Source organism: Monodon monoceros, unplaced genomic scaffold (genome assembly GCF_005190385.1).
Source record: "Monodon monoceros isolate NGI ecotype Baffin Bay Population unplaced genomic scaffold, NGI_Narwhal_1 Super_Scaffold_22, whole genome shotgun sequence".
Classification (NCBI taxonomy): domain Eukaryota; kingdom Metazoa; phylum Chordata; class Mammalia; order Artiodactyla; family Monodontidae; genus Monodon; species Monodon monoceros.
In genome coordinates, this window is record NW_021703779.1 from 102812891 (window position 1) to 102825532 (window position 12642).

Genomic DNA, 12642 nt, shown 5'->3' on the forward strand with positions numbered 1-12642 from the left:
AAGGAAGGAAGGAAGGAAGGAAGGAAGGAAGGAAGGAAGGAAGGAAGAAAGAAAGAAAGAAAAGGGAAAGGGGGAAAAAAGTGAATCTTTTCCTACTAAATTTCACAACTCATTATGTGACCCACAGTTTGAAAAATAAGGCACTATAGTGTAGTATACTGTTCTTCCTTCCAGATACAGGTGGACAGAATGCAGGATGGCAGGGAGATAACAGCCTGAGTTTAAGCATTAACCATAGGAATTCTCAAAGTAGAAAACTGCAGGACTGAATTTGCACACTCTGCCTCTGAATTGTTTCTTGATTATATTATGCTTCATATAGCTTTTATTTACCTAACCCCAAAACCTTGGGGGAAAAAGTTGGTGTTTTTGTCTGGTTTGGTTTTTTGCAGCCTACCTATAGTATTCAAGTTATATTCTGACACAGTTCTGGTCTGCTGTGACATGGTTAGCTTTTGAGGGAGAAGCAAAAATCTTAATTTGCTTTTCTTTGAGGAAGAAAACAAATCTTTGAAATTTATTCAGGGCAGGAGCGCAATGGGAAAAGAATTTATACTGTAATCCTCAAAGGAGTAGAACATGAATTGAATTAATGTTTCTTCAGGATATGGGATTCTTTTCTTATGAATAAAATCTTTTGAGATCAGGTAGGAAGTTGTAACCATTTTTCTCTTTTATTACTTTTTCTGATACGTTGCTTTGAATATTTGGTTTTATACTGGCAGTGAGGGATGACCAACACACCAGCCTGACTGTGTAATACCATTTTCCTGAGTTGATTCTATTCAGTAGGGTCTTTTCTAGTATGGACAGCTGAAGGAAACAGATCAAGTTAGTTTCAAGAAACTAACAAGTTTAGTGTGATCTGGTTCTTTCATTTAGTTCATCATGTAATAGTTAGTAATAATCCTTACTAAAGAGCTTTGTAATAGCCATTTATTTCAATCATGTAACAGGTTCCCTTGACCATCTTAGAGGTTCATAGGTCCCCTTATTCATGTGCTACCTATGTCCATGGTCCCTCGTTAAGTAGAGCTGAAAAATGTAGCCTATTCTAAGTGTGTTTCTTTATGAAACTATGAGACTGATTGGTTAATTCAGACAAAATGATCAAATAATTCAAAATGAATCGAAATGAAGGATGGATTAAACTTAACCAGGGTTGGATAACACTTGGGTGTAGATTGACAAACCACTGTCACTGCTCTGCTTGATTTGCAGTCATGCCAGTCAAAGGTTGCCTTTTTTGTTCCCCCTGATGAGGTTTTGTTATGTCTCTTAACTAGCTTATATAGCTCCTACCTAGGATACATTAATTCAAACTACTTCTTTGGCTGGTTTCGACTGTCTTGACCAGCTGAAGAAGGTTTCAGTTAGTTAATAAGAACTAAGATGAAGGGGCTTCCCTGGTGGCGCAGTGGTTGAGAATCCGCCTGCCAGTGCAGGGGACATGGGTTTGAGCCCTGGTCCAGGAAGATCCCACATGCTGCAGAGCAACTAAGCCAGAGCGCCACAACTACTGAGCCTGAGCCTGCGCTCTAGAGCCCGCAAGCCACAACTACTGAAGCCCGCACCGCTACTGCCTGTGCTCCACAAGGAGAAGCCACCGCAGTGAGAAGCCCACGCACCGAAATGAAGAGTAGCCCCTGCTCGTGGCAACTACAGAAAACCCGCGCACAGCAACAAAGACCCAACGCAGCCAAAAATAAGTAAATAAATAAATAATTGATTAATTTTTTTAAAAAAAGAACTAAGATGAATAGTGGTTTGATTACAATGACTAGCTCGCCTCAACTACTTGGTTGTTGCACTACAACCAGTCAGCAATTTGACCAAATCAGTATTTGCCTAAGTTGATTAGTCTATTCAATCTGAAGTTGAAATAACTATGGCAGGTAGGAAAACCTGAAAAAAAATATTTTTACTGAATTCTTCTAATTACACGCAATCTTAACCATTTTTCAGAAAAGAGTAAACTCTCTGTATTACATAAGGTTCTCAAGAGAAACAGAACCAAACAGAAACCATGAACCAACAGGATTCTCAAGAGAAACAGAAAAAATATTGTAAAATTGTATTTTATACACACACACACACACACACACACACACACACACACACTCATGCAGTTATGGAGGCTGAGAAATCCCAAGATCTACAGTCAATAAGCTGGGGATCCAGAAGAGCCAATGTGTAGTTGCAGTCTGAGTCCAAAGGCTTGAGAGCCAGGAGAGCCAATGACAAAAGTTCCAGTCTAAAAGCTGGCAGGCTCTAGACCGAAGAAAGGCCAGTGTTTCACCTGAGTTCATAGGCTGGAAAAGACCAATGTCCCAGCTCAAGTAGTCAGCCTAGAGGAGTTCCTCTTACCCAGCCTTTGTGTAGTATTCAGATCTTCAGTTGATCAGATGAGGCTAACCCACATCAGGGAGGGCAATCTGCTTTACTTAGTCTACCCATTTCAAGTGTTAATCACATCCAGACCCTCACAGAGACACCCAGAATAATGTTTGGCCAAATGTCTGGCTATTCCATGGCCCAATCAAGTTGACACATAAATTAACCATCACTCTCCCTGATTGTGTCTCTGCTGGCTGACTTTTAAGCGAGTCCCATGATACTGTCTCCTTAAAGGTTTTATTTACATGATGTGAGTTGGCTTCACTTATAGCTGGAGTCTATGACAGTCTAAATGCTTTGGTATATGGAATATCAGGGTGCCCCTCAAACTAAAGATACTTCCCATCTCTAACCTAACAGAATTCCTGAAATTTCACCATTAGAGTTATTCTTTTGGGATACAGCAAAGTGGGTCACATGCACTAGAATGCAAATATCCATGGAAGGCAAACACAGTAACCCCTTAACAGTATTGACATAAATTAGTTTGTACAAGTTTTCAAGTGTTTTAAAAGAGGTCCCTTTGTAAATGGGAAATGGAAAAGGAAAATTTGAAGACAGAATATCTAGGTTCTGAGAACAGCTACAATGTGCATGTGCATGGGAATGGTTGGTCCTGACGCATCTTAGGGGCAACTGGGGGCACTCAGCAACAGGGAAGAGATACACGAAACATGGAAACAGCACGCAAAGGACAAGTGGGAAGGAATCAAAGATGTATACTATTTTATCATTTTTTCTGAACCTGTTTTGATTGTATGACTAGGTAGATCAAAAGTGACCAAGCAATTCAGTCAATAACATTTCCTACGGTCATTACTATGGTCTGGTAAAAGGTAAAGACTGAGAAACGGTTTGCTATCTGGGGGCTCCAATGGAATCAATCTGGCCACTCACGTGCATGCAAATCAACTCTTATTTCCTAGACCCAGTCTGCAACTTCCAGCAACCCTGTCACCTCATCCATCTTCTCTCCACTGTCACAGATTTCCCTAAGGCTCAGTTACGTTTGTGAGGTCTTTATGTAAACATCTCAGTCTTTGTGCCTAAGAACCAAAAGACTCCCATGGTTAATACAGAGTCCTAGCTTTGGAAACTCATTCATGATGGGAGGGGCACACAGTAAAATTGTCCAAACCTCCTAAAACCATGGAACACTAGGGAAGCAGGAGGAGGTTGTTCCACCGGATCTATTTTCTGTTCTCTTTAATTAATCATTGTCCAAACACCAGCACTGTACAAGATCCAGCAAACCTTACCCAGAAGACCTACCACAAGTAAAAATTAATTGTTCTCTCTGCCTTTTTACTGGCCAGTTTAGAATGTTTTGCAGGTGGTCAAACGATATTAATTATCTGCAACGAAGGGGAGGATGTTCCTAAATGAACCTAAAGGTAGAACATAGCCTAATATATTAGGTAGAATGAATCCTCAGCAAGCACTGAGTCTTCATAACTGCAGCAGCAGAGGCTGTGTAGGTAAGTACAGCAGTTAGTTTGTGCTTAGTGAGAGGGACTCCATTATGCTGAGTGGAAAGTGTTTGTATCTTTTTCATTCAAAAATGATTGAGAACAAGAGCAAAAATTGGGACAGTGAATAGGGACAGAGTGACCACATTGAGCAATGCAATTCTGTGAATGCACTCCAAAATCATCTTGGAGACCACAGACAGACTGTGGCAAAATACTGTAGTAGCACCTGTGGGTATCTATTGACCTCATGGAAAGCAAAAATTAATCAATAATTTACACTGTCAAAGTTATCTGGGCAAGATCCTCCCTTAGTTGACTACAGTGTCAGTGCCAAGTGAACGGTTAATTTGGAGAAGAGGAAACATCACCATTATATTGACAGAAGCCACCTCCTGTTTCCATCATGCTTTTGCTGCTAAGAAAAAACAGCCCTGATTTCCAGGAACAGGTCTGACACTTAGGCTCACGTGTTGTTAGAACCTGGCCTGGTGCTCATGGCTAGGCCATGTTGTTCTCCTGCTGGGTATGAAGAATCTCACAGAATGCCAAGATTAGACAAGGTCACTCTGTGACCACAGTAAAGAGAAAAAACTTCATAATTTTCATCTAAAAACAAAAAAAAAGAGTATTTCCCAAATCACAAAATACTTAATATCTTTCTCTCCTGGCTAATATAAGTGACCACTGCTTCTTTACCAATTACAACTTTAGCCTCACTCTAATCTGTCCTCCCTGTAGATAAGATTTATTGAGATACCCACTGAAAGAACTGTCCCCACTTCCTGACAGCACCCACCAGAGAGAATCCTTGCTTCCTTGGACCCTCCCCCAAATCACCTAACCAAAGCCCAAATCCTATAATAAGTCCTTTCTAATGCTCTCTCACTGAGACACCCCCGTGGTTCTCCATGGTTTGTGTTCTCCCTACTTGCAAGGAGTATTCAACCCAACTTATTCAATTACAGGTGTGTTCCAGGTGATCTTTGGCTGAACAACATGACACTACCTTTAAAAAGAAGTGGGAAGCTCGGTGGGGGGCAAAGTTTGGTAGGGTGGCTAAAGCAACAAACTCTGATCTCCCTATCTTTTGCTCTTCTCCCTTTGTAATTTCCAGTCAGTAAGAATCTACAAAAAATGAAATTAATACCAAAAGTATAATAAATGCTTTGATTATTCTCCTTTGGAGACTCCCAGCAGATAAGACTGCTTGGCCAACTTTCCAGCCATTAGTTTATAGACTGTGTAAGTCAGTGTCCACTTTCCAGGGGACTTTGGCTATTTCAGCTGTTGTACTTATGTCAGTTACTCACTATATGCAGGAAGCCTATCCCAGTAAGTATCTTTTCACACAGTGGTTTCAAAGTTATGGTTTATCTTCTGGTAAGATAGGCCAAAGAAACATTCCTTGGGTAATTTTCTCTAAATCATGCCATTTTTTTATCGAACCCCCACTACTTACAAAGTACAATTTTAGGTTCTGGAAACACAATGATAGATAAGACAGAGTTTTTGTCCTCATGGAGCTTAAACTGTAGTTGGAGAAACAGAAGATAAACAAGTAAACAAATAATTCAAGTATCACCTCCTCATTTTTCTTGACAACCCAGCTCAATTCAACTCTCCTTCCTCTGAACTCCTATATTAATGACTGTGTCACAAATTTCTGTGTTTGCTTATTCACTGTCTTAGAATTGTTGAAGGAACAAGTTATGTTTTTTGAAAAATAATAAGAGAAGTTTCCATGATGCACAGCTGCTAATTTTCAATATCATGTGGAAGGAGTATACTTGTGATGAGTGACCTTAAGGAAAAGAACTTGGTGGCTACTCCAGGAAAGCAGAGTTGAGCCCTACACAAGCAACTACCTTCTAAAAGTCAGCTACCTGAATACCAAGTAGATGACCTCCAGAATTAATTAGATCCCTATTACCATTGAGTATTCAAACAGATATCAAGCAACCTCTTGACGGATACAGTTAAGGAGTATTCAAGCATCAGAATGTAGGTTGAATTAAATGCTTTTTAAGGTCCCTTAAGTTTCTAAGAATCAATGATTTGTGCATTGTCCTCTATGTATATAAGGCACCCCCCATTACGCTGGAAGCTAATTGTGAGCAAGAATCTTGACTTTCCTATTATTATTTTATTCCCCAGATCCCTACTGTGTATAATACAGTTCTAGGTCTACAATGAGAGCGTAATAATTACTTCCTCACTTTATTATTCCCACTATAAGAAGGCCACTGCTAACTGGGCCACAACCCTCTGGGATTTCCAGCAGTGGTGGCAAGATCTGAGTTGAAAATATAGCGCTGAAGACATTATGCCACACTCCTCTTTTATTTTTTCTTTTAGGATTATATTCTTAAGGACCAAGTGTTCCAAGATAAAAGGCCATGTGTTTTCAATGGTCTATGTTTTCACAGACTCATTGCCATACTCACACAAGTTGCCAAGCTCTCCAAGTATTCCTATCTTAACTACCAACCATAACCTTGAACCTGACAGTGGACAGCCTTATTCTTCTTTTCTGTACCTCATTTTCACCATCCCATATTCGTATTTTATCATTTCTCCTACTTATTCCATCAGAATAAATAAAGAGGCAGGCATGGTAGTTAGATTGATATTAACCCAAAGTGGCAGAGGACTACAGATGCACTAGGCTAGGTCCTCCTCTGGGCTGAGCAAGCAGGCAAGTGTCTATCTACCTAGCTGATTGATGAGCTGACCATTAATTAGCAGCTTAAGGCTAACACCTGGGAAAAACCATGGCCTGTGAACAAAGCTTGTGATTCATGATTCCCTCCTTTTAACTTTATTGCTATTACCTCACAGGAGGCCACTGTGGTAAGCTTGTTAAGCTCTGAAAGGCCATATGAGAAGGTGGACTGAAGAGTCAGTTATGAAGAGAGACCTAAAACTTGCTTGAGAAACAAATTATGATTAACTGAATGCAAACCTGAAGTCAAACACAACAGTCAGGACACAATTAAATGCAGCTGTGTTCCTTTCCTTCCGCCTCAGAGCGTCAGCTACAATCACTCTCTTTCCCTCTTATTGACTTGTAATAAAATCTTGTTGGACGGGCATAATGGGAATTTGCAGATAGGAGGGACTGTATGGTGTCTGGGTATACAGATGGTAATCATCTTTATTTATCTACGACCCTGAAGTCACACCTACCCCAAGATAACCACCAAAGAGACTATTAGCTTCTGTTCTGCCTTGAAATCTCAATGGCAATAAAGAGTGCCTTCCGACACTTGATCAGTCCTCAAAATGATCCTCGGGCACCGTGTCTTATCTAGCCTCATACTTTATCTGGGTTGATATTGCCTGGGAGTTCAATCCTTGAGTTGAATGAGCCAAGGCAAGATTTTTTTCCTGTTTCCAATTTGACTTGTTGAGAGTGACTCAAGCTACTCAACTGAAGCTGGGTAGCTTGGGATATTTTGTTAAGCGTTACTTTTTTGAATACCAAAGGCTATGTCTACGTGTACAAATCAGGCTGACCAAATTCAGAATGCTGACTGATTGATTTCAACTAACTGAAGTCAGTGACTGGAAACGAGCAGAGGTAATTCTAATAAATGCCAGAAGTCAAATTTGACTGAATTGTTGAACCCACCGAACGCATGATTCAGGTGACTCATAGGCGAAGCTAATGTCTGCATTCTTTCTTTCTTTTCAAGAAAAAAAATGCAGAAAGGAATAAACTGAGGTGATCTTAATAGAGCATTAACCACAATATTGGGCATACTAAAGGCATTCAGTAGATAACTGCTGACTGGGTAATCTGCCAGCATACCTTTTCAAAACAGTAGCCTAACCTCTCACAGTCCCTCCAACTCCCACCCCAGCAGCTTTTGGGACTGGGAGGCTTAGTCATATTTCTAAGGATAGAACCAAAGTAAAATGGGTCTTTGCTGGCGAGGAGGTGAGGGGCAGTGTTTGTTTTTCTAGAAACATTTTATTATCTCTGCCTAGGTTTAGCATTTCATAATGTCTGTACTTTTTTGTTAGCCTGTCTGTGAGACTTCATGAAGAAGCAAATTAAAGGATCAAGAATTTTCTTTACAGAAAAAAACCCTATGGAACATAATAATAATATTTCACTTCAGCAGTGTCATAATTTACCAAGTCTTCAATAATGTAACTTTTGCAGAATGAAGAAAGGTCAGACTTCTACCCCTAAATCGCCTTCATGATAATGGCAGTTTTTGTTCTTCCCAACCATTGTAAGGTCAATCCTAGCCATCAAGAGGTCAATGTTTTCATTATTTAGTACTTGGATATGATTTAAATGCCTTTTCCCCTAAGTTTAGTGCTTGCTTCCAGATATCTCCCCAGGCTTCAGATAACATAATGTTGGAAGAAAAGAAACTTGGAGTGCATTTCCCACAGTTTATCCCTCATTGCATGGTACATGAAAATAAGGTGAAACTGGTATTCTGTCTGTGCTCACAGGAGCTATGGTTAATGAATCTTAGATCCACTAAAAACAGTTCTTTAAAAAATCCCACCACATTTAAATATGTTCTGCACTCAGAACATATTTAAACAAAAGTAAAAATGGGATTCAGAAATATGTGAAAATTGTTTAAAAGCATCCAGAAACAAGGGTGTCATCCAATAGCGGTAAACCTACACTCACTGTGGGTTAAATAAATAAACTATATTTAATATGTATACTATCCACTCTAGGGAAGGAATCTATTTCAGCTGCTCTTGTTTATCACATCTCATCTCAAGACTATAGCCTCAATGGAGAAGCTGAGTGGATGACTTCACATGTCAGTAGTTTTCAAACTTGTGGATAAATATTACCTGGTAGGTATGTTAAAATGCAGATTCCCAGGTCTTGCCCTCAAATATTCTGAATCAGCTAATTTGGTAGAGTGTCCGTTAATCCACGTTTTAAATACGGCCCTTCAGGTGAGTTCAATACAGTTGGTCAGCAGGCCACCCTTTGAGAAACACCAGCAAACACGGTGTGTGTAATTAAAGTATTCAAAAATGGTCACTGGGGCTTCCCTGGTGGCGCAGTGCTTGAGAGTCCACCTGCCGATGCAGGGGACGCGGGTTCGTGCCCCGGTCCGGGAAGATCCCACGTGCTGCGGAGCGGCTGGGCCCGTGAGCCATGGCTGCTGAGCCTGCGCGTCTGGAGCCTGTGCTCCTCAGCGGGAGAGGCCACAACAGTGAGAGGCCCTCGTACCGCAAAAAAAAAAAAAAAAATGATCACTGACCTATCACTGAGCCTAGAAATTTTGTCATTTGAAAGTTAAAATGTCAGATCAGATCCTCCTGGAGTAACATAGCAGACATTATGGCAAAATGTGTAAGGTTCTTTCCATTTGACATCAGGTTTGGGGAAAGCAGCATTGGATGCCTGGAAGGCAAACTCTATAAATCTCCTCATTTGTTGCTTAGATCCTGTCCTTTTCTTTCCCATGAACTACATGATCCCTGAAGGCATGGTCACATCTAAGAAAAAATTTTCAAAGGCAATGCTTCACAGTGTGTTCACTAGACAGAATGATAACATGTCAGAATTACAGAGGTTCTCAGGGATGGTGAAATCCAACCTAGTTCTTTGATCTCTACCCCTACTCTCCACTGGGCAGCTCTTTGGTTGACTTTCCCCTTTGTCCAAGAATTTGGTCCCTTTTGTCTCACTTTGATAATTTCACTTCTTGATCACTGCCTTTGATAACCTCCTCGGCCCTTGCTACTTTCCAGCCCTGGCTTGCAGTAGCATGATTTAGCTGCTGTCCAAGAACTTGCTTGATCACTGACCCATCTAATTTGCCAGCCACTGATTTTACACCACTGTGCCTAATCCTCTAGTTGCTCTGGTACAACATTATACTCGATTTTTTCTTTAATTAACACCTTGTATAAACTCCACAGGATTTATTTTCCTTCTATGGGTAAACGAGATAAAGTAAAAGGCCTTGATCCTCATGGAGAATAGGGTCCCAGGACCTAGGATGGCTATTCCTCCATCTCTGATTTTTTGATCCTATCTATGGCTCCTGATAGATGGTTTCATGACATCCCGTTGGTCAGACCCTTGGGCTGCTGCCCCAACACTCTGAATCATAGCTATAAAATCACCACTGCTTAGGACTCCTACCTTCTCTGCAAAGGCCAATAAACTTTTAAAGCTCCACGTTTTCCTTGGAGGCTATCTGAATGCTCCTAAGATTTGAAATGGTTGATCACTCCCTACTCCTTGAAATACTTTCTTCCCTTGGATGCTATGCTTTCTTGGTAAAAAAAAAAAAAAAAAAAAAAAGAAATGGAGTTCTCTGACTGAAACAGAGGTAGGAGTGAGGGTCCCTGAACCACGCCCCCTGAGCCTCCCACTTGCCTTCCCTTACTCATAATGGCCTTCTAGCAAATCAATAGAATCCCCAAGGTCTCTCGCAGTTTGGAAAGTACAAACCATGAGAAGACATGTTCTAAGAACAATTCTAGGTGATGGTGATACATGTATAGTATTTGCATGTTAGGTCACTCAGGGATAAATTAGATTCTGTCACAATAATCAGATGAGTATCACTAACCGAAGACATGCATGTATTTTTCACACACATAGACACACACACACCATCTGCGCATCAAGTTAGGAAGCCTATGTTTCCACTAGGAGAACTGAAGAATAATAACAAGAATAATAACAACTAATATTTATAGGGTAAAATCTATGTGTCGGGTGCCATGCTGAGCGCCTTACCTTCTGTGCATCACTTATTGCTCACAGCAACCATGTGAGATAACTATGACTCCTCCTATTTTACAGATGATGAAACGGGTTGGAGAGATTAAGCAGTTTGCCCATTTAAGTGACAGATTTGCACACAAGCCTCACTGACCCTAAAGCCTTTTCTCTTTTCAACACTCTATGCGGCACTGAAATACTGGCTCAATAGAATGTCTAAAAGCATTTCAAGCACTTCCTTGAAATTCTGTATTTATCACCAGTAGAAACAATACAGCAGTAAAGCAAAAAGATTTGAAAATAAAAGCTGAGCCAAGTAGCAGTGGGAAACAAACTCATAACAAGTTGGGTGTTTCAAAGCAAAGGAGTCCAATGTGCCACAAATCTTTTCAATATTGAGCCACTCAAATGCTCTCTCTAATCAGCAGCAGTGCAGACATTTTGGGCTTCACTTCTGATATGAATGTGAAAACTCTGGGGCTAGTATCTCAACACAGCTGTTCCAAGGCCCCTAGGGAAGGGCACTGAGAAAGAAGCCAGTGTGGGCACAGTGGAGATTTTGCCAGATGGTTCCTCTCCACATTAGACTCTTCTCAGCATATTTTATTTATTTAACCCTATCCTGTCTGGTCCCTCACAGAAAACAGTTTTCCTCTAAAGGCAAATTTTCCCCAGATCCTTGTAGAACTTGACATTTTAATAGGCACCATCGTGCGTTCTAATTTCATAACTAATAGGTCAGCTTTTTTTCTTATACCCTCAGTCATTTAACAGCTTTCCCAGCAGGATATTTCTTTCATGTAGTCTACCCCTTATTTATTTACGTAAGTTCTCTATCTGTTCCTAGCTCTTGGGGAATCTTCTGGTTTCTAACCTTCCAATGACTTGCCTTTTTCTCCTTTGCACCATGTCTGTCCTCTCTGTTTGCCTGGTCTGGAAGGTTCCACTTACCTTAACCTTCCCTCTCTGTGGGAAGCTATGATTTAATTGCCTGTATGAATCTGACTCCTTGTCATGTCCACGCTTTCCCTAAATACTTAAATGTTTCCATTCCAGAGTATTCCCACTATTCTCTCCCCCAGCTCCATGCTTAAACCATAAGTTTCTGAGCCTCACCTGGAGTGTTGTGTGCCTTGTACTAATCCTATACTCTTGTGATTTTCAAACTACTGTAAGTCTTGGGGGTTCTACAGAGTTACTCCAAGACCACTACAGAATAAGGGGGAGACTCAGGGTACATGGCTCTGGGACCCCCACCAACAAGAGCTTTAACAAGCACAGCTCGATTTTTATCTTTTTTTAATATTGTTTCACAGAAAATTTCATTTGAAACAAATAATCTACTAAAAATATTTGAGACGTGTGTGTGTGTGTGTGTGTGTGTGTGTGTGTGTGTGTGTGTGTAGACTTAGTAACTCTTCCATTAATTTATGACTCAATTAATCTACAAGCCTGGGGCTGACAGGTAACAAGCCACAAATTACTCTGTAAACAAGACAGAACAACAGTTCAAAACAGAAGATGGATTTGAGCTCCATGCTGTCAACATTTGATACTGTTGAATTTTTGGTTCATTTCAAAGAAAGAAACATAGGTATAGGTTTGAGAGTTCCAATAAATGTTGCATCATAGGGCAAAGGGTAAGCTTCAGGTACCGCTACAAGAAATAGTATGAATGCAATAATAATATTAAAGATTGATTTCCGTAACCAGCTAAGGCACTAAAGTTTGAAGTACTGCAGAAAGGAACTGTGAGCGACAATAGCATCCTTGCCACCCTGTAATTTTTTTTAACATCTTTATTGGAGTATAATTGCCTTACAGTGGTGTGTTAGTTTCTGCTTTATAACAAAGTGAATCAGCTATACATATACATGTGTCCCCATCTCTTCCCTCTTGCGTCTCCCTCCCTCCCACCCTCCCTATCGCACCCCTCCAGGCGGTCACAGAGCACCGAGCTGATCTCCCTGTGCTATGCGGCTGCTTCCCACTAGCTATCTATTTACATTTGGTAGTGTATATATGTCCATGCCACTCTCTCACTTT